The following is a 25962-nucleotide window of genomic DNA, read 5'->3' as shown; positions in this document are numbered from 1 at the left end:
TGCCCGGTAGCCACAAATTTATCATCTATTAACATTTTAGTATTAATTAGTAAGATCGCTACTAAGAACGTAGAGCTGAGGAACGAATCAGGATTGCAAAAGCTTTGAAGGACTTGGTGGCTCAGTGAGTTAAGTGTCTGCCTTTGGCTCAGATCATGATCCCACGGTCCTGGGAAGGAGCCCCGTGTCAGGGGGCCCCCAGGTCAGCCTCCTAACTCCTTGGGGAGTCTGCTTCTCCCTCTGCCTGCCACTCTCCCTGCTTGTGTTCTTCCTCTTTCTCTCTTTCTCTCTCTGTGTCAAATAAATAAATAAAATTAAAAAAAGAAAAAACTTTGAAGAACTGGATCAAATATCCAAGTTCAGAATATAGGGTACTATTGACAGGCCAGTTCTACGAAGTCATCTGTTGGGAAGCTGAGGAGTAACCCAAGAGGCACCTAGAAACAGATGCTAACACTGGGAGGAAGATTGTTGCAGAGACTATTAGGTCCCCAGTGTACATCCCCCTCTTCTGCCTTTTAGTGAAACACACACACTGAGTTTTAGCAAAAAGCAGGGCAACCTAGTAGATGGTTTCTAAGCTTCCTCGTGGTTGAGCATGCCCCTGTGTCTAAATTCTGGACAAGGAGAAGTTAGCAAAGATAATATTTGCAATTTCTGTGGTATATTCTGAAAAGGAAGTTGCTTATGCCCCCCCTCCCCATGTCCCTTTTCGTCTTCCTGTGTGCAGGAATGGGGAGGCGGTGCTGGTAATCTAGGGTGCTAGTCTGCTAGGGCTGCCACATAAAATGCCAGAGTGGCTGGCTTCAATCACAGAAATACAGCTGCTTACCAGCTCTGGGAGCTAGAAGTGCTCCATGTGCGTGCCATCAGGTTCGGCTCCCGGTGAGGCCTCTCCTGGCTTGTAGACGGGGGACCTTCTCACTGTGTCCTTACGTGGCCTGGCCTCTGTGCAGTTCTGGGTGACTTCGTACAGTGGAGGGTGTGAACGCTGCCCCTCTCAGGGCTGCTCTGTCTCAGCCACTGGGGCGGGATGCTTGTTACAGCAGCTGTGTCCTCACATTGTGTGAAAGACGAGAGCCAAAAGGAACTTTTCTCTTACTTCATAAATCTGCTTAGGGAGCTACTCATGAGAGAGAGAGAGAGAGAGAGAGAGAGAGAGAGAAAGAGAGAGAAGAATAAAAAAAAAAAAAAACAACCAAAACAGGTCATCCATCCTCTTATCTGAATCTCTTTTTCAATGTGCTCTGACTCCATTTAATACTAATCTAATTACATCCCAATAGGCAAATGCTTGGAAATCACAGTCTCATCTTTCATAGAACGACTCTATCCAATCTGTGGCCGTGGAACTCGTTTTGGACCTACTCTGTGATAGATGTGAGGATACCCAAGGTATAAATTTAGATATGGGCTTCATTATACTTCTTGCCAAGTTCGTGTGGCCAACGTGAAAGCCGGTGCTCATGTGTTAGAGTAGATACCTCTGTAAAAATAGAATTATTTGCCATGAAATTAAAGCACGTTATGAAAGCACTTTCTGTAGGATGCCGAGAAAACAGAGGAGTTCTTGGGTTTCTTTTAGGGATAGTAGAATGTTCTGAAAGCAGATCATGGTGATGATTGTGCAACTCTCCAAACATAAAAAAAAAAAAAACCCCACTGATCTGTACACTTTAATGGGTGAATTTATGTGACCTTGAGTTCTATCTTAAGCTGCTAAGAAACAGAGGGAGGAGTAGGAGTTAGATGGCCAGACCCATTGAGAAAGCTTCCCTACCTCAACCAGCCTAGGGGGATTTACAGGTACTGGACAGTATCGGCCTTAGAACAAACAAAAACCCACATAGCTTTGCTTATCTGGGGTCTTCTTGAAATCATTTAGCCCCGACTCACTGTATCACATAACCTCTTGCAGCAGAGATGTGTGCTCAGCTAAAATAATAGAATACTCTAAACTCCTGCTTTCCCGGCTTACCTTGAAAGGGATATAAAAATTGCACACAACATATACAAAAAGCCCGGGGGGAGGTCAAGGACTTGTTTCCCCATCTCTGCCCTCTGAGCATGAAGAAGGGGAGGACTCAGCAGAAGTTTCCACATCCCTTTTCTGGAGCAGAAATCTGCCCAATGGCCTCTCCTGACTGCCAGAGAGGGCGAGAAACCACAAATTGAAGCCTTCCAGGGTGGACTCTGCAAGAAGGAAGGGGACAAAGAGATTGTTAATAGCTTTTGGCTTTCCAGTGCACCATTTGCAGGTCCATCGTTTAGGCTTATTTCCTACTGTACATTTTTAAGGAGATCCTTTGCAGCATGTTTATTGAGCAAAGTACTTAGTGATTGAGAAATGTCTGATGTTTCAGACTCAAACATAGAATTAAATGCACAGTGTGTCGAATCCTCACTGAATATTTGGACATTGCTAGAGACATAAAATTGTGAAATTACAGGATTTTGGAGTTGCAAGAACCTACACACCTGTGTGTGTGGTGTCTTCTCCTGCCCCGCCTCCACCCCATGCTCTTTGTAAGGGATGCACATACCCTTCCCTACAGGATTCAGTGCCCAGGTCACAGCCAGTACCAGCATCCACCCTGAGGTCCTCTTTTCCGTGTGGTGTTTAGCCTTCAGCATTACATCCTTAAAGATCGATCTTTAAGATCGATAAGCTAAAAATGACTTATTTGCCCTGAACCAACCCCAGACAGTCTCTCTCAGGGATAGATCTACCTATTTAGAGCTGATCACCAAGTATGACAACACGAATGCATGGTCCCATGAAGCAGCTTCTAATAAATGAATGAACAGCTCATGGGGCACCTGGGTGCCTCAGTCAGTTGAGCATCTACCTTCTGCTCAGGTTGTGGTTCTGGGATCAGGCCTTTGGCTCTCTGCTCAATGGGGAGCCTGCTTCTCTCTCTCTCTCTCTCTCTCTCTCTCTCTCTCTCTCAAATAAATATTTTAAAAAATAAATGGCCAGCTCAAAACACAGATCTGTCATCTATGTGACTACACACACACACACACACACACACACACACCTATATATATTAGTAAGCCCTTATTTGTTTAAAAATCCAGGCTATATCCAGTTTTTTCTAGGTTCTAAAAGGTTCCCAAAATCCAAACCAAAAAAATTAGAATGGAAAAAAGAAAAAAAGGAAGGTAAAGGGGGGAAAGATAAGTAAAAAGAACCCTATGGCCTTAGAATCATATTTCAGAGATACATGTGTGTGGTGGACACTAAGAAAGCCACGTCAACCTTTGTGCTGGATACAGATAGTCTGTATACCACATCCTGGTGGAACCAAAGAGCTCTGTGTACCTGGAAGAGAGGATACAGAAGGAGCCCTCTGGCGTGTGTAGGAGCTAGACTGAACACCAGAGTCAGGTATGTGCCCAGGGACATTTCTTACAGACGTCACGAAACTAAATAGACATTCTCAAGAAGACGAGAGACACATAGTGCTTGGGGGCTGTGAACCTACATAATTTGTGTTCTTCCTTCTGCAGGGTCCCTCACACAGTGGACACAACACATACGCACGCTTTCTTTGTTTCCTTAGGGTTTTTTTTTTCTTGTATTATTATAAAATGGAGATGATCATTAATTACTTTACCAAGCCAGTTGAATTCATTAGTCCCTTTTATACTTTCTTCTAAATTTGAGAAGCCTCTACACATATGATGGGGGAATTCTTAGGGTCCTAATCAATGAGTTAGTTGTAGGGATTGTTCACACTCATGTTTTTTTTAAATCTGACTATCCAGTTGGCCTTCCCTCGTGTTGGTGAAAGTCAGAGCTGGAACATCTTACAAAGTTTCACAGTTTCCGCATTTTACTATAAACTTAATTCCTTTTCTTATGTCTTCTCTAGATGTGGAGAACAGCAGGTGACTTTTTTCCTATACTGTTCTTGAACTGTAGATACTATTAGACCTGTCTCTTGGCTAAATAATCTGCGTTCCTCTCCTTAAATTTTCCTTTATAGCCCCTATTTTTCAACCTTTTAACAACTTTCAGTGAGGTCCTCAGTTGATGCAAATAGTCATTTTCACTTTTTTTTCTCGGCGTGATTACTTGAAATAGTATTTCTAAGAAACAATATAACTCTAAATGGTTTTACGCTATGCACATTTACAGGGTCTAAAGAAATACGCTTCCAAGATTCAAAAAGACTGGTGATTACTTTTGAAAACTTAGGCTGAACTAGGTAGCTCCAGAAAATGGGATAAAATAAAACATGTAGGTTTTATTTGTCAGAACAAAGAGATTTGCCATGATAATTACAATTTGGCAAGTCTATTGTGAGGCCCCTGGGGTGGGAAAAAAAAAACCCTACAGCTTATATGGGATAATAGAAACAAGAGCAATAAGCAGCATGGGATTTTATAGGGAGAAAAAGTCACTCAAAAAACGAAAGTCCTCCTTTCTTTAACAAAATTACAAAATTAGTAGATGAAGGAGAAGTATTTAGTTTAATGCACCTGGTCAGCTATAAAGCTTTCAATAAAGTTTTACCTCAAAAATGCAATTCCAATTATCTTATGAAAAAGTATAACTTTTGAGACAAGTGAAACCTTTTACCTAATAAAGTGCTTACCAAGATTTGAAGCCTAATATCAGGCGAGGAAATATGAACACTAGGCTTGCCTCAGTGTTTAGAGAACAAGGTGACACCTGTCACATACCTCCGGGCTAGTTCTCCCCTATTGACCTTCCCCCTCAAAGACCAGACCTTGAGTCTCTGAGGGGAAAAGAAAGCACCAGAAATGTTATGAAGTCAAGGCCTTCAGACACTTTGAAGGGTAGCGAGAATGCAGGAGGGGTTAGGGGAGATGCGCATGATCCCCGCTGAACACCCCCCCCCCGGCCACCCACAGCATCCTGCCCACACCAATCCAGCACCCACACAGCTCTCCCACCCACCCCAGGAGGTGGAGAGGAAGGACTCTTCTCTGGAGAAAATAAAGAACTCTAGTGAAAAAACCCATAGACTCTGACATTTGAAGTTCCCGTCACATAAATATCCATGTCAAAATCTTTCTCACATACCAAGAGATGCCATCCAGTTTTTCTTCTTTAATTTACCAATGTGTCTCACTCCTAAGTTTGAATGAACAGTCTAGAAACACCAAATGCTTGAGGGAAATGGGAAAGTACAGAGTGACACAAATAAAGGAAATCAACTGGGGGGAAATGGAGGCAACATATAAAGCACAAAGACAACTTTTAAAAAATGTAAATGCTTATTATTATCCTGATTGATAAGAAATTTTATCTAAAAGAAACAGGTTATAATAATAAGGAGGAATAATCAGAAAACAAAGAATAAGCCTTAGAATTTAAAATGTGATTACTGGAAAGAAATTCTCAGAAGATGAAAAAAGGTAGTGTCAGGGAAGGAAGTGTCCCAGAGGGGGGAAAAAAGACAAACACTACAGAAGAGGAAGTAGAGAACTGAAAAGCTACAAAATCCAGAAATAAAGAACAAAGAAAACAGAGGCGACAAAATTATCAAAAATCAGTTCAGAAGCATTTCACGGAACGGAAGGTCATACGTCTCTGCATGGAAAGGGCCCTACAGATAGCCACGCACAGCAGAGAAGGAGCCTCACCAAAGCAGATGGTTATGAACTTTCTGAAACACAGGGGTGGAAAAAGATCCTAAGAACTCCTTAAAGAGTAGAAGCAAGTCACGGAGAAAGGCTTAGGAACGAGAAATTGTATTTGAATTCTTGAGAGCAACCCTGACTTCCAGAAGACTGTTGTTCAGTGCCTATAATATCTCATTAGAAAGTGATTTTAGGGGCGCCTGGGTGGCCCAGTCAGTTAAGCACCTGCCTTTGGCTCAGGTCATGATCCCGGGGTCTTGGGATGGAGCTTCAGTCAGGCTCCCTGCTCAACAGGGGACCTCCTCTCCCCTGGCTCACGCCCTCCCCCCCTCTCTCTCTCCCTCCCTCTTCCTCTCCCTCTCAAATAAATACATAAAATCTTGAAAAAAAAAAGTGATTTTGAAGTTATCAATCGTATATGAGGGTAGAATAAAGGCATCACCAGTCATTCAATATCTAAATTTAAAAAGTGTGTTTCTGTGCACTCTTTCTTAGGAAGATGCTAGAAGATATGCTTTAGAAACACAGGAGGGAAACACACACACACACACACACACACACACACACACAAAAGAAAATCCAGGAATCCAGGGTTCAAGTACAGGAGACCCACAGAGGTAAGGACCAGTATGACAACCTTGCACAACCAGAGAGAATATCAAATCGAGCAAGAGATAGAGGACTGGTGTGGAGACAGCTGCGGAGGTGAGGGCAGCTGCTTCGAACAGTGTTGCGACATTTAAAAAAGAAAAAATGTTAAAAGCCTTTTGACATATTTTGAGGGGGGAATTTATTTAATAAATTTATTTTGGAAACTACTTCATAGGAAATATAAATGAAAAAAACAGTTATAGGAACACAAATAAGGAAATAATGAGATATATTACTATGGGGGGAGGGGAAGCTTTATTAGAAAAGGATTGTACTCCCAGAGCAAAAACTATTTATGTAGCAATAGTTTATGTAAACACTGAGTATTGTTACCTGAACCAGAAAATTATACTTTAGCTAATATTGAGAGACTGGGGAGAGCACGCAGATGGGGAGCATAAGAGAGAGGTAAATTCTATCCTTCCAAAATAAAAAGTCAATATAGTTATTAAATTAAGAAATGGACATATATGTGGTAGGTATCACGAGTGCACCAGAATATGTGTGTCCGTATATATACATGTGAACACGTAAGTGACACATCTGTGTGAATACCACGGAAGTGCCTTGCCTAGGGGAAACGCTGTAATGGGTTGGAAAGTGGTCGTCTTTGTAGAACAGAATAACTAAGGGTTGCGGTAAGGGCTGTCGGATTGTGCCATCAGGCTTTTTAGCATGACCTGCACGTAGTAGTTTCAGAAAGTTGAACTCCCACTCATAAATGCTAATAGGAAGAATCAGGCTGAGAAGATGATACTGAGTTTTCTTCACATCAGTCAGACTGGTTAGGTGAGTTAGTGACCTTGGTCTTTGAAATCATCTTTTTTTTTTTTTTTTTTTAATATCTGAGAATGAACCCTCTGGGCAAATTCGGATTTATTTGCAGTTATAAAAGGTCCATAGATTAGGTCACAATTTGTGAAGTGCTCTTTATAAATACGATGTCATTGTATTTACGTGCACATAATTTTGTTCAACTTGGTTTTCTCGAGTGATTTTTTTGGCCTACAGGGGAGTACAGATCTCATGCAAAGAATTAAAACCACACATAAAGGTATGAGAGGGGTGTCTTTTCCCCTCTAAAACTTTCTGTCTTTATATTTCATGGCTTCTCGTCTCTACTCAAGACTTTCTTGTTCACATTTTCCTCCTCATTTTTGATACCGGTTTCTTTTTTGCCACAGGGTGACGAAATTTCTCCCAGCATCTCAGGCTCTCTGGGACCTTGTGTGGCTGCTGAGGACAGTCACGGGGATGGCTGAGGGGCGCTAACCTGAAAGGGGCCTCAGGCTGGGCCGCCAGGCCTGCAGATGCTGAGAGGCACTGTTGGCTCTAGACTTCACGAAGATAAACATCCCAGAAACTATCTGAATTGAACACAGACCAAGACTGTTAAGATTTCCAGCATGGACTGATGAGCACGGGAGTCAAAAAGAAAAAAAGAAAAAAGAGAGAAAGTTTGCATAAAACAAATAGTCATCCAGAGTTGGTCGCAAAGGAGAATTTTTCACCCAGAATTGTATGAGACAGGTACAAAATCGAAGTAACACACAAGCGGCTGGTGTAGTCATGAAAACCAATAGAGGGAAAAACAAAAAAAACATCAAACTGGTGATTTGACAAGCAGAATAAAATAATGACAAAAAAAAAAAAAAGTTTGGCCTGGTGCTTTTACTTTTCAGACAGTTTTGTTGTAGTCTTCAGACATCATAAAAATAAACTGCTTTGCCTCAGCTTTTGGAGATACCTGTTTCGTGTTATTTTTGACGACTTAAAAGGGAGCGTAGCATTCCGAATTTCACAGTGACCAGCGCATTTGTAACACAAAAACGAGACCCTTTTATTTCAGGAAGCAGCCCAAAGCAATTAAGGAAGACTGTATTCATCACAGCAGAATGCGTCCTGCTAAACTAATTGGGACATTAGACACTACAATCTTGGCAAAACGTACCAACTCTGTAGAGCTGTCACCGTCTTAATAATTCTGTGATGGCCAGAGGAGGACAAACAGTTGTTGTTGACAAGTGTTTGATCTTCATAAGTCTGCCGCTGTGACAAACTACAAACTGTATTTTATCCTCTACTTCTGTGATCCTTCACCCAGATAAGAACCAACACCTGGCATCTTTTCAAATTTTCCTTTTTTTTTTTTTTTCCTTTTACATCAGTGGCAAAAGTTAAAAAGGTAACATGAAAAGAAAGATGAAACAGGAATACTGTTCAAATTGAAGGACTGTAGTTTCAAGTTTCAATCCTGTATCAAAACATCTCCGCCTCATCTTCTTTTCCAGTCATCACAAATGATGAGTATAAAGAGATACACAAACATCAGTACAATGCGGTGTGTGTACTGCAATCCAAAAATCACAGCTACAAAATTATACCTGACATATCAAAAACCGACAGTCACATCCTCAAGATTTCCTTCTCTCGTTCCCATGGACCTTCCTGATTAATAAATCTGACACATAAAAAGCATCCATATGACTAAAGTGCCAGTTACTGGAGAGACCGTTTTGATCTATTTCTCAACTTTTAGAAGAAATATTCTCTTTTTCATGAAGACAGGATCCGTTCACTGACTGCCAGCTTTCAAATGACCACCTCTTGAAGTTTAATTTTAAGTTTTAAATAAATATTGTATGCATGCAGAATAATTACGATGCTCTAGAGAGATACTGTATAATGACATTGATTCTTTTTTATCTGAAAATGCCAAGCCCTTAAGGCAGCAAAGTCCGCATTTGCTACAGATGTGGAAAGGTTCGTTCTATGTGTTAAATTTCAGAAGGGGCATGCATGGCACTTTCATTAAGACGCTAGCGGTATTTCCTGAGTAAACTCCAATTTTCATGAGTGTAAAACTTATTTCCATAAGACTCATCTGGTCTAAGCTACAGGAGGGAACCCACTGGCCTTCAAATGACTGTTATATATATATATATATGTATGTATGTGTATATTTTAAGTGAACAAAACGTTTCTTCGTTCTGAAACGAAGACTATTTTAAAAACTAAAATATTCGTTAGGCTGTTGCCCTGTAAATGCTACCAAACTTCAGAGATACCACCCTGCGTCTTTTTCACATACTTAGAAACCTGATGAAGCTAAGACAAGGATCAGAGATAGACACGCACCATGCCTCATCTTTTGTGCCCTCTGTTGGGATTCCTGGGGGGGGAGGTGTATTTTATTGGAATATAACCACATTCGTAGCAGCCATCAGCGTACATTAGGGTTTTCCCATCACTCCCTCTTCACTGGGCACCCTTTTTAAAATGCCACTTTGTATGCTGTTTCTCCATCCGGCTTTTCCTTCATTGTGTTCATCACTGTCTGAAATTAAGTTACGTTCTTTATTTGGTGAATTTTGACCACTAGAAGCTCCATGGAGCCGGGACTTTCTCTGTCGTGTTGGTTGCTACTTTCCTAGCATCCGAAGTAGTGGCCGGACAATGAAAATAAAGGAACCGGTATGCCAATGAATGTAGAGGAGGTAAGTGGCTCATCTCTGATTGGATTTTTTTTTTTTTTTAATTTTTGAGATGTGTTAGGTGGGTTTCTATGAGAACTTGGAGCTCCAGGATCATTTGTCCATGCCCACGGAGCACTGGCACATATTGCTTCAAACTTTTGATTGCCCCATGTGTATGTAGTTCTCTGCTATGAAAGTTGCCACAGGTGCTTCTTTCAACTTTGCCCGTGGTAGCATGATTTACACATCCGAAACACTACAGCCTAGCAGACAGAAATGTATACTGATCAAACATTTCAAAGCCTGGACATAATGTGATTAATGTGAAAACTCTGATTCTGCCCCTTTCTTCTGAGCCCTACATCTCTGTGTTTGCAGCTAATATCTGAGACCTTTTCATGTATAACTTGGAGGCATATCAGTTCAACGGGCCCAACCCTCCACTCAGTCTTTCCTCCCAGACCTTCATTCCCTTGTATGTCCTATTGGAGTAAGATACTATGATCTAACAAGTCACCAAGCCAGAAACATGGGAGTCAGTCTGTAATCCACTCCCCTCTATCCTCTACGTCCCTTCCCACCCTCCCCCCAAACTCAAGTCAGTGTTTTTTTCTGTAGCTTCTGCCCTTGGCTTGTGCCCTGCTGTTGCTGCTGTCTCAGGTGCCTCAGGGGCTGTTGCTGCTGTCTCAGGTGCCTCAGGTGCCTGAGGGTCTCACCTGCTGGGCTGTTGTACCTTCCTCTAAGTGCCTCTCTGTCTTTCCATCTGAGCCTCTCTGATAGTCAACCAATATTTACTCCCTGTATAGACACAGTGGTCTTTTAAAAATATAAGATACTCCATTGCCCACCTGTTTTGAACTCTTCAGTTCTTTCCCAGGGTCTAGAAGTTGAATTACTCAGTTTGGCTTGAAAAGCATCCAGCTGACCTCTCCCACGATGACCACCCAAGGCTTACTCTTCATCCCATGTGGACAGTGCACCGTTCCCTGAAGACACTCTGTTCTTCTGTACCCCTTCTGCTCTCCTTGCTTTCTGGAATAATCTTCTGTGTGTTTTTTTTTTTTTTTTTATGATAGTCACAGAGAGAGAGAGAGAGAGAAAGAGAGGTAGAGACACAGGCAGAGGGAGAAGCAGGCTCCATGCACCGGGAGCCCGACGTGGGATTCGATCCCGGTCTCCAGGATCACGCCCTGGGCCAAAGGCAGGCGCCAAACCGCTGCGCCACCCAGGGATCCCAATCTTCTGTGTTTTATACCTATAAATCACCATATTCTTGAGGGCACCCATTAAGGATTTTCTCTGACTCTTCTCTTCTTTGTGTACATAACTCTTATTACAGTCGTTCCTATTTACACTGAATTCTATTTATGCAATTATATACCTCCCTGAACTGAATCCATGAGCAACTTGTGGCCAGGTAGCATATTTTACTATTATAATGTCTGCTACCTAACAAATGTTGAATAAATATTTGCTCAGGTAATCAATCAACAAATGCATGGATGTATGTACCTTTTGTGTACGTCAGTGAATTGGAAATTTTGGCAGCTTTTAAAAATATACACTTAAAAGAGTCACTAATTAAGTCATATGTATAGGAAATCAGAATTTACTGGGTTCCTTTAAAGATAAAACCACCATTATTACTGATATTCAGGCTTTCTGTATGTATTATTTATTTCCTTTAGAACATCCCTTTCTTTAATCCATTCTGTATCCATTTAGTTAATGCTGATTAAAATTGATTGTTTTGATCTTTGCATAGATGTCACACGGACTTTTATAGACATTCTGTTATAATTAAACATACATTAATGGACATTTAAAACATGCCACTATTTTTTAATAAAGCTTGTGTCTGTGGTCCACTGCTGGTGAAATGACCCAATAATCTATCAGAAGAGTAGCTTCTAATTTTGATAAAGAACACATTTGACTTCCAAGTTTTTAAATCAAGGCCCTTTTCCACTTGGTTGGGAACCAAATACATCACACAGATTCTCTTTACATATGAGAATATTATCTACTTTTGTGGACAGGTTTAAGTGTAGTGCTAAGCAAAGCCTAATTAGATTAAGCCTGTCCTTATTGCACAAGCATAAATTTAAAAACTATGTTAAACCACTGTTGAACAATTTAAAGTAATAATTAAAAATCAGTTTTAATCCATTAGTCAGTAAATTTTATTTTTAACTTGACCTTTGTTGGCCGTCTTTTGTTTCATTTTTTTTTGTCTTTTTAAAAATTCATCTTCTTGCTATTATTAATAAAGACTTATTTGATATTTGTTTAAAAATTCCTCATATAGAAAAAAAAAATTCCTCATATAGGGTGCCTATATGAGGCTCATTTGGTTAAGTGTCCAACTCTTGGTTTCAGCTCAGGTCCTGATCTCCAGGTCCTGGAATTGAGCCCTGTGCCCAGTGGGAAGTCTGCTTGAGATGTGCTCCCCCTCTCACTCTCACCCCTCACAGATGCACCTTCTCTCTCTTTTTCTCCCTAAAATAATAAATAAATGTTTAAAAATTCTACATATGTTCTATCTCAAGGTTTTCCATCAGTGTCTCACATTGGCCTGTAGAGGTGATTCACATTTCAACCACAGAGGCCCATTCATGTATGCTTTATATATTAGATATCAGCTATTATATAGTGAGTATTTGGGAAGAAAAGGGGGGTTCTATAAACAAAATTTTCAAACAATTACAAATTGAAAATGTTTAGTCATCATTTCATAAAATTTTGGAAGGAGTATATTGGCTCGTTATGAATATATGTTTCCTATAATAAAGCCATCTGTCATTTGGTAGAGACGTCTTTAGCTTTTATATTGGATTGTTTAGGAAACATAATCATCATTTTCATAGAGTCTACATAAACACAGTGCTTACTAGAGTCCAAATACAGTTCCTTCTTTCCTTTGGAGAAAGCAAGCTCTCCAACCAGTTTTACTGAATTGCTAGATAGACAAGTTTCAGTGTACGTGGTCTTTCTTGGAGAATAAGAAATCACAGTTATTGAGTATATCTAACTTCCAATTTCTGAAAAACGAAACAAAACAAAACACCACTGTGTTAAACTATCCATAAAATCTGTTTCTAGGAAAGTGAGCTTCATTTGCATCACGGGCAAAAAGGAGTTTGGTTTTTATTTCTTCTATGGAAGCCCCACAGAGACTAGCTCACGTTACCTGCTATGATGTTGCCATGAACGCAACATGGGTACCTTTGAACAGATTCATCCTGGAGATCATGTGAGTCATCACACACCTTCCCTCCTATCATCAGGAACCCCTTAGTACTCTGGTCACCAGTCAATTTGAATGGTCTCAGCTATTGATACTTTAAGAAAGGAGTCTAAAAATCAGAAAGACAGACTATACATATACATTACTATAAATATATGTATATTATGTATAATTGGATATATATCATATACATGGATGTATATGGACCATATATAGATTTAGATATAGATATAGATATATGATACATAAGTCTCCTTGCTGCATGACTTTGGACAGTTCATCTAACTTACCTGAACATTGGTTTCCTCAACCATGAGAGGGAGACAATAAAGCATTATTGTGAGTATTAAATTGGTTAGGGTCCAGGCATGACTGAAGTCCTCATTAAGTTGGTAAAAGTGGTTAGTAGTTGTAGTGTCATGGTATCATGCAGGAGGGTTGTCTGAATGGAGCACAGCCAAAGAAGAGCATTTGTTGATTCAAGTATTAAGCACCTGATTCAGCCAGAAGGGGAAAACTATCTAATTTCAAGTGGAGCCTAATATAGTAGCCCTAAAAATTTCTTTCCAAATATACTATGCTCAAATTATATATTGATGTCTTTAAAAGAAAACCGAAAAGTGCCTATAAGTAAATTTTTGCTTGCTCTTTTTAAAAGAAAAAGCCAAATAAAAAAATACTTAGTATGTTTGACTCATATATTACAATTTTCAGAGAAAACTCAGAGAACTACCCTCATGAAGTTATTTATCCAAGTCTTATGGAAACTGGAACATTGACATGATATTACTCCCAGGAGCCTAGAGGAATCTTTCTAAAACTGTGAAGATGGTGTATTTATATTTATATTTGTGAGTATGAAATCTCCAGTATTTTTCTTAAATTTTGAGCTCAGTCTCTAGTTAATCTGTGGAGCTTAATTTGTAAAACAACATTGCCCACATAACTGCTTAAAGATTAGCAAGACCACTTGGGGATAAAGATATAAATTGCAGCCATGAGCTAGAAGTTGTGCTCAGTTCTTGACCAGGCTTGCCAATATCAAGGATTCTCAGTGTCCAGGGCCCACATCAAAGTGACCCTCACAAATATTTTCTCAACTTGCTCTATGCATTGTGCTATTTTCCAAGCACCTATACTCCTTCCTAATTCTCCTGAGCCTCATTTTTCCATGACTTGTGTGTGCTACCAGTAATAACTAACTAAAATCTGATTTAGTTCTTGTGATTCCTTTCCCAAATAATACGGAGAATTGTAACAAATCTCTGTAAGACAATGAAATGGCCAGACGCTCCAGTTTTAAATCTCTACCAAAGTTTCACTCGAAAGATAATAGAGAGCAAGGCCAAAATTTGAGAAATCTTTAATACTCATCAGAGCCACCTTCCACTGAATTTAGTCAGGTCTTTAATAAGACACAGGTGACATTTCTTCCCCATGCTCCTAGTATCTTCTGTTGTAGAAGAATCATCGTGCTGTCTGTGTCTCCTGCCTGTTGCCCACCTTAAATACATTGAGTGATCTGGGATAGGGTCGGCTGCAAAAAGGATGAGCAACTAAATATTGAAATCATTACAAGGGAGCATATGGTTAAATCTGGAGTATGTCTTCAGGGATCATTAAGAAACAGTTGATATCTGAAGGTTTTATGAAGAACTAAGTGATTGGTCACTCTACTTTCTCCATATGGAAAGATGACTTTAAAAACACTTGCCCTAAGAACAAAAACACTTGTCCTATGAGATCGTGCCATTGGAGACAACATGGTTGGACCTAGAGGGCATTATGCTACGTGAAATAAGTCAGGTGGAGAAAGACAAATATTATACGACTCCCTTCATAAATGGGATCAGAAAAAAAATAAAAAGCAGACTCAGAACTATAAACACAGAGAACAAACCGATGGTTGCCGGGGGAGAAGGAGTGGGAGGTTGGGCAGAGTGGGTCAAGGGGAGAAGGAGATACAGGCCTCCAGCTGTGGAGTGGGGAAGTCACGGGAATCAGCGCAGAGCATAAGGAATACAGTCAGTGATACTGTAATGGTGTAGAACGGGACACGCAGTAGCTACACCTGGGGGAAACGTAGCATGACGTGTAAACTTGTCACATCACTAAGTTGTACACCCGAATGTAATGTTGTGGGGCAACTATGCTCAAATTTTTTTTTGAAAATCATAATCAAAACAAACTTATCCTAAAAAAACAAAATTGCTATCTTTTCTCCAGGGGAAGCCTCGTTGTCCCTGTTAACTCAAAAGAAAAAAAAAAAAAAAAACAATTGAGTTATCTGGATAAAGATTACTTCTTGTATGTTACTTTTTTTTTTTTATATAATCAAGATGTTTGACATTTTAGTCCATTAGGAACTCATTCTAACGGTTTTATTCCAGGGGCAAAAGAAGGTTTGAACAATTATTTATTAAGAACCATCTCTTTGTGTTGTGCTTCCAAGGAATGTGTCATTATTGTTGAAATAATACCTCTAGAATTTGCCAGAGGACACTGCAGAAGAGGAGATATGGAAGTTGCTTCCCAAAACAAGAGTTAGAGCTTGTTTGTACTTTCACAATTTACTTTAAAAAAACAGAATTGTGGGATGCCCAGGTAGCTCAGCGGTTTAGCGCCTGCCTTTCGGCCTAGAGTGTGATCCTGGGGTCCTGGGATGGAGTCCCACGTCAAGCTCCCTGCAGGGAGCCTGCTTCTCCCTCTGCCTCTCTCTCTCTCTGTGTTTCTCATGAATAAATAAGATAACATATTTAAAATAAAAAAAACAGAATTGTGTTGGAAATAGAATAAACAATAGAATCAGGTAGACCTGGGCTTACATAGTGTAATATCTTCTACTCATTCGCTATATGACCTTGGGAAGAAGACTTTTAACTTTTGTGCTTCTCAATTTCCTCATCTGTAAAATGGAAATAGAAATAACTTTTTCTCAGGGGATCCACTAGGCACCGAAGGTGATAATGCGCCTGGCAAGTAGTAAGCAATTTATAAATGTCAGTTTCTTCACACTCTCACTCCATTAATTGACAATTAAGTACATTTAGTGTTTAAATTTGCAAAGGAGTTTAGTGTTTTTCAGCTACAAGTTGAAATCACGATTCATAAATGTTTTATAACCAATTTAATATCAATCAAAATATTCTCACAATTAGATTCCCATGTTGACAAGATTTCATCTTAGATGTCTTTTTCATATTACAGAGCATATGCATGAAAAAATATTCCAAACTTTAATTATATTTGCTCCATTCAGATGGATTTATGCTGCAACTTGCCTCCATTTAGGCCTTTTCTCTTGATTATTGCAGTAACCTCCCGGCCGCTTTCCTTGACTACAGCTCCAGGGCCACCAAGTCCATCCGCCCCTCCATAGCCGTCCTCTGCACTGCTTGTCCCAGACACATATCATGACCTCCCTACTCTGCCCCCAAAACTGCAAGAGCTCCCCATTATCGAAAGGCTCATCTGGCATCTAAAGAGTGATTTTTCAGCCTACCTTTCCCATCAAATTGACCCACCTGGCAGGTATGCTCACCTTCTCCCACACAGTCACTTAAAGAACCAAACACCCACACCGGCTATTCACAGTGCTGCAAGCCCCTCGTGTTTTGACTCTGTTCTCCCTATCATTGTACAAAGAATTCCTCTGGTATGGAAGTCCCCTCAGGCACCCGCTCCCTAGCCCTATTTTTGTGGATGTCATCAAGGTCATTTAAATCTTACTATTTAGAGAGATTCCGAGTCCACTGAAGGCCAAGTGAGCTTTCAAACCAACCCTCTTGGAGATAACAACTCTTAACTTTAGACGAATATATATACCAAAAGCCAAAAGCAGGAAGAATCTGGAATTGACACTTGACAAAAGGGAATTGCGCCTGGTGAGTTTTTATTTTTACACTTTCCAGCCAGAGGAGAGGCTGCAGTCTGTACCACAGAGGTGCTAAAATTCTCATAGAAAACCCACAGTTTGTATGGTTTGAAGAACTGGAATAGAGAGTTCAGGGAAACCATAGCCACTCAAAAGTAAGAAGGAATCCAGGAAAGAACGGAGCCAGGGAATAGGAGCCCCAAATTCTCTGTGTTGACTCTGCTCAAATCTTTGGCTAAGCCGAGAACAGCTCTTCCACGGGGCAGGTGCAGTGGAGCCCGAAGGAATCGACCTGAGCCGTGAGCATCTGCCGAGTATCCAGGTCTGTGGGTTGAGTCCAACTGGGTTAATTGTCTGCAAAAACAGATGTAAAAAAAAATGTCAGGACCTTTCAGGGGAGTATAATCAGATTCGGAGTCTTCAGAACAATTTTCACAAAGTTCAGGATATAATCCAGAATTGCTCAAATAGGAAGAACAGGAGAATATGCCCCATTCTCAAAAGAGAAATCCATGAAGACCAAGCCCGAGACCACTTCCACGCTGAACTTAGCAGGTCGGATTTTAAATCAGCTGTCATGTTTAAGAACCTGAAGGAAAATGCATCTAGTGATGAATTAAAATATAAAGCATTATTTTAAGAGAGCCAAATGGAAGACTTTAAACTACAAAATAAAATATATGAAATCAATTATGCCTTTCCAGGAAACTTACCTAGGTTCTCATCTTCTAGTTAAAATTAACCTTCTCATTCACAGATTGATATTTGTACTTCTATTATAGCAATTTGAGGTCTCTCTTCAGTGATTTATTTATGTACATCTCTAGCTCTCTCTGATAATAATTCCTGGCATTATTCCTTGAATCCTAGCCCTAGTGTGCATTCTCGGAATTAGCAACACTGGGAAATGGTTACCACCTTGAGCACTGAGTCCGCAGACCTGTGTTTGATTGATCCCTCCGACCATGCTACCCAACTCATCTAAGCCTACATTTCCGCCTCTGTAAAACCACAATAATAACGACTGAAAATTAAATGAAATAATGCATAGAAAGCACTTAGCACACTTGTGAACTTGTTCTACAAAACGTTTTGGCCACCCACCCATAATGGACCAGGCATTCTGCTGGGTATTAGAGAGAGAGCAGTAAGGACCATGTAAGATCCCAACTTTCTTGGAGTTCATACATGAGAGAGGGGAGACATTCAATAAGTCAAGAAACAGCCATAATTGCCCTATACTTCATAAGTGCTCTGAAGGAAATAAACACTTACTGGATGGACGGAGTTAACTCGGTTACAGTTCAATGAACGGTGGTTATTTTGTTATTATTATATCATTTTTGTGCTCCCCACAGCACTATGCTCATGCTTTGGAGAAAGTATATGCCTAATGAACATTTGTTAAATTTGCTTTCTCTTTGCTTAATTTGCATTAGCGACATCTTACAATAGGAGGAAAGAAAGGGCTATGGGCTACTTGGTACATCCATAGCCAGACTGGTCCAGCCCACAACATATGGCATCTGCTCCCCTTTCCCTTCGGAAGGTCTAGACCATTTCCGAAGGAGAAAGTATTTGTTTAAATGCAATGTAATAAATTCAGTAATTAAATCTAAGAGAACTGAGATGTGGTGCTCAAGGGAGTGACAAATTTGAATTTGACTAGCCAGATTGTTTGTCCTTGGAGGAGGCATTAGCAGCTAATCTAGGGAGGGAAATTTGTTGTTAAAAGCAAACATTAGAATATAATAACTAAACAAGTGGTTTGACATGTGGTGCATTAATTGTGCTAATTGTAGGTTAAGAAGAGGTAGATCTCACACTGCTAAATGTTGATTACAAGCTGGAAATTGCTGCACAGGAATTGCAGTTTTGTGCTTTGGTGAAGGAATTCTGCTTCTGTTTGCGTCTGTTTGGGTGCGGGGCGGAGAAACATTGCTAGGAAAACAATTAAGTTAGTTTGTGACACTAGACCCCTTAGGGAGAGTTTCAGAGGACTGCTGTGATTAAGCCCTCAGGACACAATTTCGAACAAGCTTTTCTCCATTTGAGGTCTCTAACATGTATCCCTCTCCCTCCCTGCAACTTGCAAGGCACACTTCCACTCACTCATAAACACAAACATAGCCTTTAAAGTAGTAGTAGTAGTAGTAGTAATAATAATAATAATAATAATAATAATAATGATGATGATGATTTAAAAATGGACAAAGCCTGTGTGTTGTTGGGAATACAAGTAAGCACATAACAAACGGTGCTAAGGTTTGTCTTCTCCTGAAAAGTACCAGTGTAGACACACCACGGAATTCTCTCTGCCTCATTCCGGTTAAGGTCAGTATGTAACTCACTGTAGGTCGAAAAGGGGCTTCTGTTTGTTGCTCTTTATTCGCTTTCTCTTCAGAGGCTTGATGATACTCAGAAAATTTAGAGTAACTGGGTGTCTGTGAAACTTTAAAATGGGCCACAAGTTTCTTCTGAGTTTTTTAAGTGTCCCTTCCTGCCCTCTGGCTCACATACATTTCCATTGTTCTAAGGGTTAAAAACTGCACTATCACAATGACAAGCCTTATTACTCAGTCAAAGTAAATGGATCACCACATAACCTTACAGAAATGTTCTTCCTTAAGCTATTAAAACATTCCATGCCCTTAGATGACAACAATTTCTCTGCCTTTTGAAATTTCTTTTCTATCCTGCGGAGTTCATAGAGATATGCTTGGTTAAAATCAACTTATATAAAACTATGCACTGTAAATTCTGACACTTCTGTTTGAATCTCTTTTCAAACACTTGTCTTTGCTCACCATAATAGATGTCAGTTCTTCTGATGTAGTTCAAGCATGAGCTTCATATGAAGACTCAGCTATGTCTATTGCATTTCTGAAGCTACTACTCACTGAAGTTTTGTGCTGTTTGACATCAAAGATAGGCAAGAATCACCTGCTGAGTTCACATGCATGGAGCAAAACATCTTCAAATCACTTTTGCTAGACAAAAGTTTTTTTTTTTTTTTAATATTAAGCTTTCACTATCGTGTGGACTTAAAGACAAATGCAGTCCTCGTTAAGGTCACAACACTGTATTATTAAAATATGTGTCTGAATTTAGCCGACTTTAAAACTAAAGGTAATTTGTGTGGTTGCTTCAGATTTGAACTCAGCTGCAAAGAATTCAGCATCATTCAGACATTCAAAATGTGATTTTTATTCAGTACGCAGTTATTTTGCTCAAAGGTAAAAAAGCACTTTAAACATTCTCAAACCAAAAGAGACTCTTCTAATATTTCCAACTTTAATAGACGTCCTTGACTTCAATTAAAGAGATAATTCCATTCAAAATAAATACTGTATACAGAGTATTTGAAAACTACGGATTTGTATTTTTTAAAACTCTACTTAAATTTCAGAGTTACAACAAAAAATGCAGTGTATATCTTCCTTTTAAATAAAAACAATAAGCGATAATTTTGAATTTTTCTAAGCGATGTTATTTGGCATTACTTTTGTTAAACATCAGCATTTCTTCTGAAAGAATAAAAATGATGTTACTAAAGAGATGTGAACGTGATGTTTTTCATGTCCATTGATGTTCTGGATAAAAGTTTTAAAATTTGGATTCTAGGGGCACCTGGGTGGCTCAGTCAGTGAAGCATCTGACTCTTGATCTCAGGGTCACGGATGGCATCAGCTTGAGATTCTCTCTCCTTCTCTCTCTGCCCCTCCCCACTGTGTGCACTCCCTCTCTCTCTCTCTCTCTTTCTCTCTCAGATAAATAAATACAATCTTTTAAAAACATAAAAAAATAAAAATAAATAGGAATTTGGATTCCAAATTACTGAACTCCATGGAAGGCTAAGTGCATGATACTAAAAATGAGGCAAAGGCTTGAACATGCCCAGGGAGAGGCATTTGTGGTAATTCGCTTTTTAGATGCCACGAGTTTTCAAATTTTGGCTTTCATATTATTTCAAAAATTTGGGAGGCTGTCATACAAAATCTGTAAATTTTTGTGTATTTATGATATGTTTTTAAATGCACATAGTCATGTGATTTCAATACATATAGTTTGCCATTACCATTATATTTAAAGGGGTGTGTATATATATGTGTGTGTGTGTTTCTATATTATTGTATTTATATAGACATTTTATTGCAAAAAAACTGAAAACATTTAACTTTAAAAATAAGTCACTAGACTGTTTTACTTTGCCATGAATCGGTATTTAGAAATTCCTGCATGTTTTTCTCCAACCAATCCAGAGATGCCCTGTGCTGATTCGTGTTCACATATATCGTTTAATTCAAATCGTCTCAGTGGTAAAGGGTTTGAACGAAGCACAAGGACAGAAGAGAAATATATAAAGGGTTTTTTTCCCCCCAATCCATACACATACAAAAAAATACAGTGGAGAGAGAGATAAAATGTCATGTCAGTGTAATCCCTTAGCTAACTAGTCAACCAGAGAATGACCACTCAAGTCCAGAGTCCCTGTGCCTTTCTTTATCGCAATCACATTTTGAATTATCTTTCTATGCTATGAGAGACTCTGATTAAAGAAATGTTCTCAGTTTCATGTCTTGGAAAGGGTATGGTTAGGAGTGGAATCTGTCCAGATCTTAACCAATGTTGTAATCAAGCAAATATAAGAAGGAAAACAACAGAAGTGCTGTATGGCGCTTGGTTCTATTTTAGTTTCCTAGATAGTCAGTATTAATAAATATACTAAATTTAAATGCATTATTTGGGTTTGAGACAGAGATTGTTGGCAGCTCACCAAAGTCCAAGTTCTTTGCTTTTTCCTGGTATGTAACTATGCTATCATTTCCCTTGCAGTTAAGTGTGTTCGTATCACTGAATTCTAACCAATAGAGGGCGATCAGAAGTGAGATGTGCTACTTTCAGACCTGTACCTGGCCCATAAAACCCTCCCTTCATGTCACTCCCCACAATCTTCATTTCCAGTTGGAAAGGTATGTGTTGAAAGCCTCTGACAGTCTGAGTTCCTGAATGACTGCATGGAGGAGAACCACGCTTTGACTTATTTAGCCACCAAAATAGTTGCATGGGCCTGAAACAGACTTCTGTTGTGTTTGTACCAGCGTCCATTGGAGGTTCTACTTGTTATAATTGGTAGTCAGTCTGCCATCGGCCTACATGTCGGGGTCTACTAGTACCAAGAGTTAGCCTACGTTTAACCTACAGCATTCAATTTTATCTTCAAATTATCTAATAAACTTTTATTTTTCAGTTAATGCAGGTGTGTGTTTTACGCTGGGCTGTTCGTGAAGGTTTAATTGTCACATGGCATTCCCACAGCTCTCTTCTGAGAATGATGGTCTCTGAAATAAGAGAATACTCCACTGGCCATCACTCACTGGATGGCGAATCGACACTGTTGCTAAACATCTGCCCTAAGAAACTTGTCACTTGGAGGAATGAGAGAGCAGAATAATTAAAAATACGGGAAGAAAATTAACAATATATGTTAATATATTTTTAGACATACTAAAAATTAACCATACTATACAGATCCTCCTTGAATACTTTCAAATTCTAGGCATTAGAGAAAGGTGGTTTTTAAATTTTTTTTTTCTGTTGCCTTTGCTGTGTAGTAGATCATCCCAGAACTTAGTATCATAAAACAACCATTTTATTATGCTTATGGATTATGAGGTCTGGAATTTGAATTGTCCTAGAAGGAGTGGATTTTCTCTGTTCCACAATGCCTAGAATTCCACATAGAAAGATATGAAGGCTGAGAGTGACATAGCCATGAGGAGTCAGAACGATCTTTATTCTCATGTCTGGCAGTCAGCTGGGACCTCAGTTGGGTTGGCAGCCAGAACACCATCACGTGGACTGCCTGTGGCATCTCAGCACAGGCTTGATTGTTAGGCTTCCTTGCAGAACAGTGGCTGGAGTTCAAGAGTGAACATTCAGAGAGAAACAGGTGAACACTATGCTGTTTTTCCTAACCTAGCCTCAGATGTCACATCGCAGCACTCTACCACCGTCATGAATCTGGCTAAGTTCAAAGGGAGGAAATGAAGATTCTATTTCTGAGTGGAATGGTGAAGTCACATTATAAGAAGACTATGTGGAGGAGCACCTGGGTGGTTCAGTTGATTAAGCGGCTGCCTTTGGCGCAGGTCATGATCTCAGGGTCTTGGGATGGAGCTCTGCATCAGGCTCCCTGCTCAACAGGGAGTCTGCTTTTCCCTCTGCTGCCCCCCGCTTCCCCTACTTGTGAGCTCTCTGTCTCTCAAATAAATGAATAAAATCTTTTTAAAAAGGAAGATTATATTTAACAGCTATCTGGGAAATACAATCTGTCACAGGGTCATTAATAGGAGGATATACATACATTAAATGTAGTTTAATAATATATAGGCAACAGAGAAGAAATTATGCAAAACAGCTAAGACAGAAAAGTGGAGAAGGAATTGTGCTTCTGCCTATGGCAGAGTCGCTGCTACAAATTTAGTTTGTAAAATCCTTACAGTGAGAATACATGCATGTGTAAATGCATATGTATATATACACATAGACATAGGGAAGCACACGTGTGTGTATACACACACTATCTGTATGCATATATGGGAACTTGTATACACAAAGGCTTTATATTAAGGATTAAAGAACTCCTACAAATAGATAATAAGACAGTCAACTCAATTTTTTAAATGTACAACAGGCAAAAGCAAGCACTTTTTAAGAAAGATACCCAGATAGCAAACATAGCTTCATTTCAGTACTTATCAGTGAAATGCAAATTAAAACCAAAATGAGGTGTCATTGCATGACCACCTGAATGGCTAATTTTTTTCAATGTTTCTACAGATATGTTTATTTCTTTTTTATTTTAATTCCAGTTGACATAATACCAGTTTCAAGGGTACAATATAGTGATTCAACACTTCTGTACATCACGTGGTGCTCTTTTAAATGGCAATATAAGTGTGAGTAGAAACGTGGGGCAACCAACAATAATGTACATTGATAACACCCTTTAGAACATCCTTTGGTAGTATCTACTAAAGCTGAACATAGGCCCATTTTATGTTCAGAAGTTCCAGTCCTTGACATTTATTGGCTGAAATGTATGCATATGTTCATCAAAAGACATGCACAAAAAATGGTTATAGAAATATTATTCAAAAAAAAAGAAATATTATTCATAATAGTCCACATCTGGAAACCACTTAAATCCATTAACAGTAGGATGGATAAATAAATAACCATGTATTTGTGCAATGGAATATTATACAGCGATAAGAAACCAATTACCCTCTAAGGCTACACAAAATGATATGAATTTCACAAATATAACATTGACTGGAAGAGGCCAGACACTAAATACTACTTATGATATGATTTGAATTATATAAAATTCAAAACCAGACAAAATGGATTTATGGTTATATCTGAAAAGGATGAATATTTGGCACTTAGCTTATATCTCAACCAACCTGACTATAAAAAAAATCAATCTGTATTGATAGACTCAAGCTTGCTCACCTTTGATCGGATGTTTACTGGAATGGAGCAAAGTAATGCTTCTGGAGTCCTAATACTGTCCCTATCTCTGTATGGATGGTGGTCATACGGATATGTTTCCTTGTAAACTGCCTTGATTTGTTTACCTGACTGTACGTATGTTATACATCAAAGGCAATAAAGTTTTTCTAAAAAAAATTAAATGGAGGTATCACCCAGAGGAAGCAACTGAAGTTAGATTTTGAAAGGGAAAGCGAGACGACTGGGTCAGGGAACCCCTATTGCAATCTGAAAGATGTGATAGACCTCTGTGGGGCCTTCTGTGCCTGCCAGCGTGGTGTCCAGTGCTTCTAAGAGGTAAGCCTAGCACAGCTCTCCATGCCTGGGGTAACTGGAACATTGCTCTGTTTTTTACAACTTGAAGAAACCCTAACAAAAAAAAAATTTAGTAAAATATGAGAAATTGCAGGATAAGAGAAGAGCAGTGAGAAAACATGAGGTTGTATAAGTAACAACTTAGAGATATAGTTTAAATATTCAATCATAATTCTGTGATTTTTTTCATGGAAATCCAGGCATGGAGCTTTCCAATGATTTGACTTGACTTGATACATGATAATATTTAGCAGTAATGAGCAATATTTTAATAAAAAATAATAACAATGAAGTAGAAGAGCATTGCTCTTTCTCAGAGGCATGAGTTAGGTACGTATGAATGAGCTGACCCATTGGGCTTGGTTAGAAAAAAATGCGATATGGAAGAAGAAAAGAAATCCTGTTTTCAGGGAATCCGTACCCTATTTAAAATACTATCCACCAAAAATATACGTTTTTCTAAAGCATTTGGTTGTGTTCGATTCATGTTGACTCATTCATTCATTCATTCATTCACTCAGTGTTTACTATGTACCAGGCACTATTGTCGCTACTGGAGTGAACAAAACAGAGGAGACTCTCTGCTTTCAAAGGGGTTACATTTTAGTTGTGGAAAGAGTGGGGGATACATCCTAAAAGCATCAATTAGTGAAATAAACTAATAAGATGATAAGATCTACGGGAAAATATGAACATGGAAAGGGGATGGGGAGTTCTTGAGGATGGGTGAGGTTGCTCTGCTTCTCCCAGCGGTCAGGAAAAGGTCTCCCTGATGAGGTGGTATCTGAATAAGGAACTGGAAGGGACGAGGGAGCAAGCCTTGAATGCAGACACCTACTCTTTGTTTAGTGGCAAGCACTTGTTTGGGACACTAGGCAAGGACCTGGGGATCCTCAGAAGTGCATGGGCTCTGGGCAAGGGTCTTGTCTGTGACCTTAGCTTGCGCTGCACATTTGCCCACTGCTCCTATGGACCCCGTCTCTGTCCTCGGTGCTCCGCTCTGTGCTCGCGGTCATGACCACTGGGCACTCCCTGAAGAGACTCCTTTGCCTTGGAGGTCCGGGGACTCACCTGCCCTCTGGGTGACATTGGCTGGAGGCCAATGAAAGAAAGAAGAATGGGTTCAGAGTATTTATTCTTGTGGTCGCCTTCTTGTCTCTCCTGCAAGCCTCACCACCTGTCAGGTGCTTGTCTCTTAACCATGAGAGACCCTCACTGCAGGT

Source organism: Vulpes lagopus, chromosome 13, assembly GCF_018345385.1.
Source record: "Vulpes lagopus strain Blue_001 chromosome 13, ASM1834538v1, whole genome shotgun sequence".
Classification (NCBI taxonomy): domain Eukaryota; kingdom Metazoa; phylum Chordata; class Mammalia; order Carnivora; family Canidae; genus Vulpes; species Vulpes lagopus.
The sequence above is the reverse complement of the archived record's forward strand: the minus strand, read 5'-3'. Positions refer to the sequence as shown.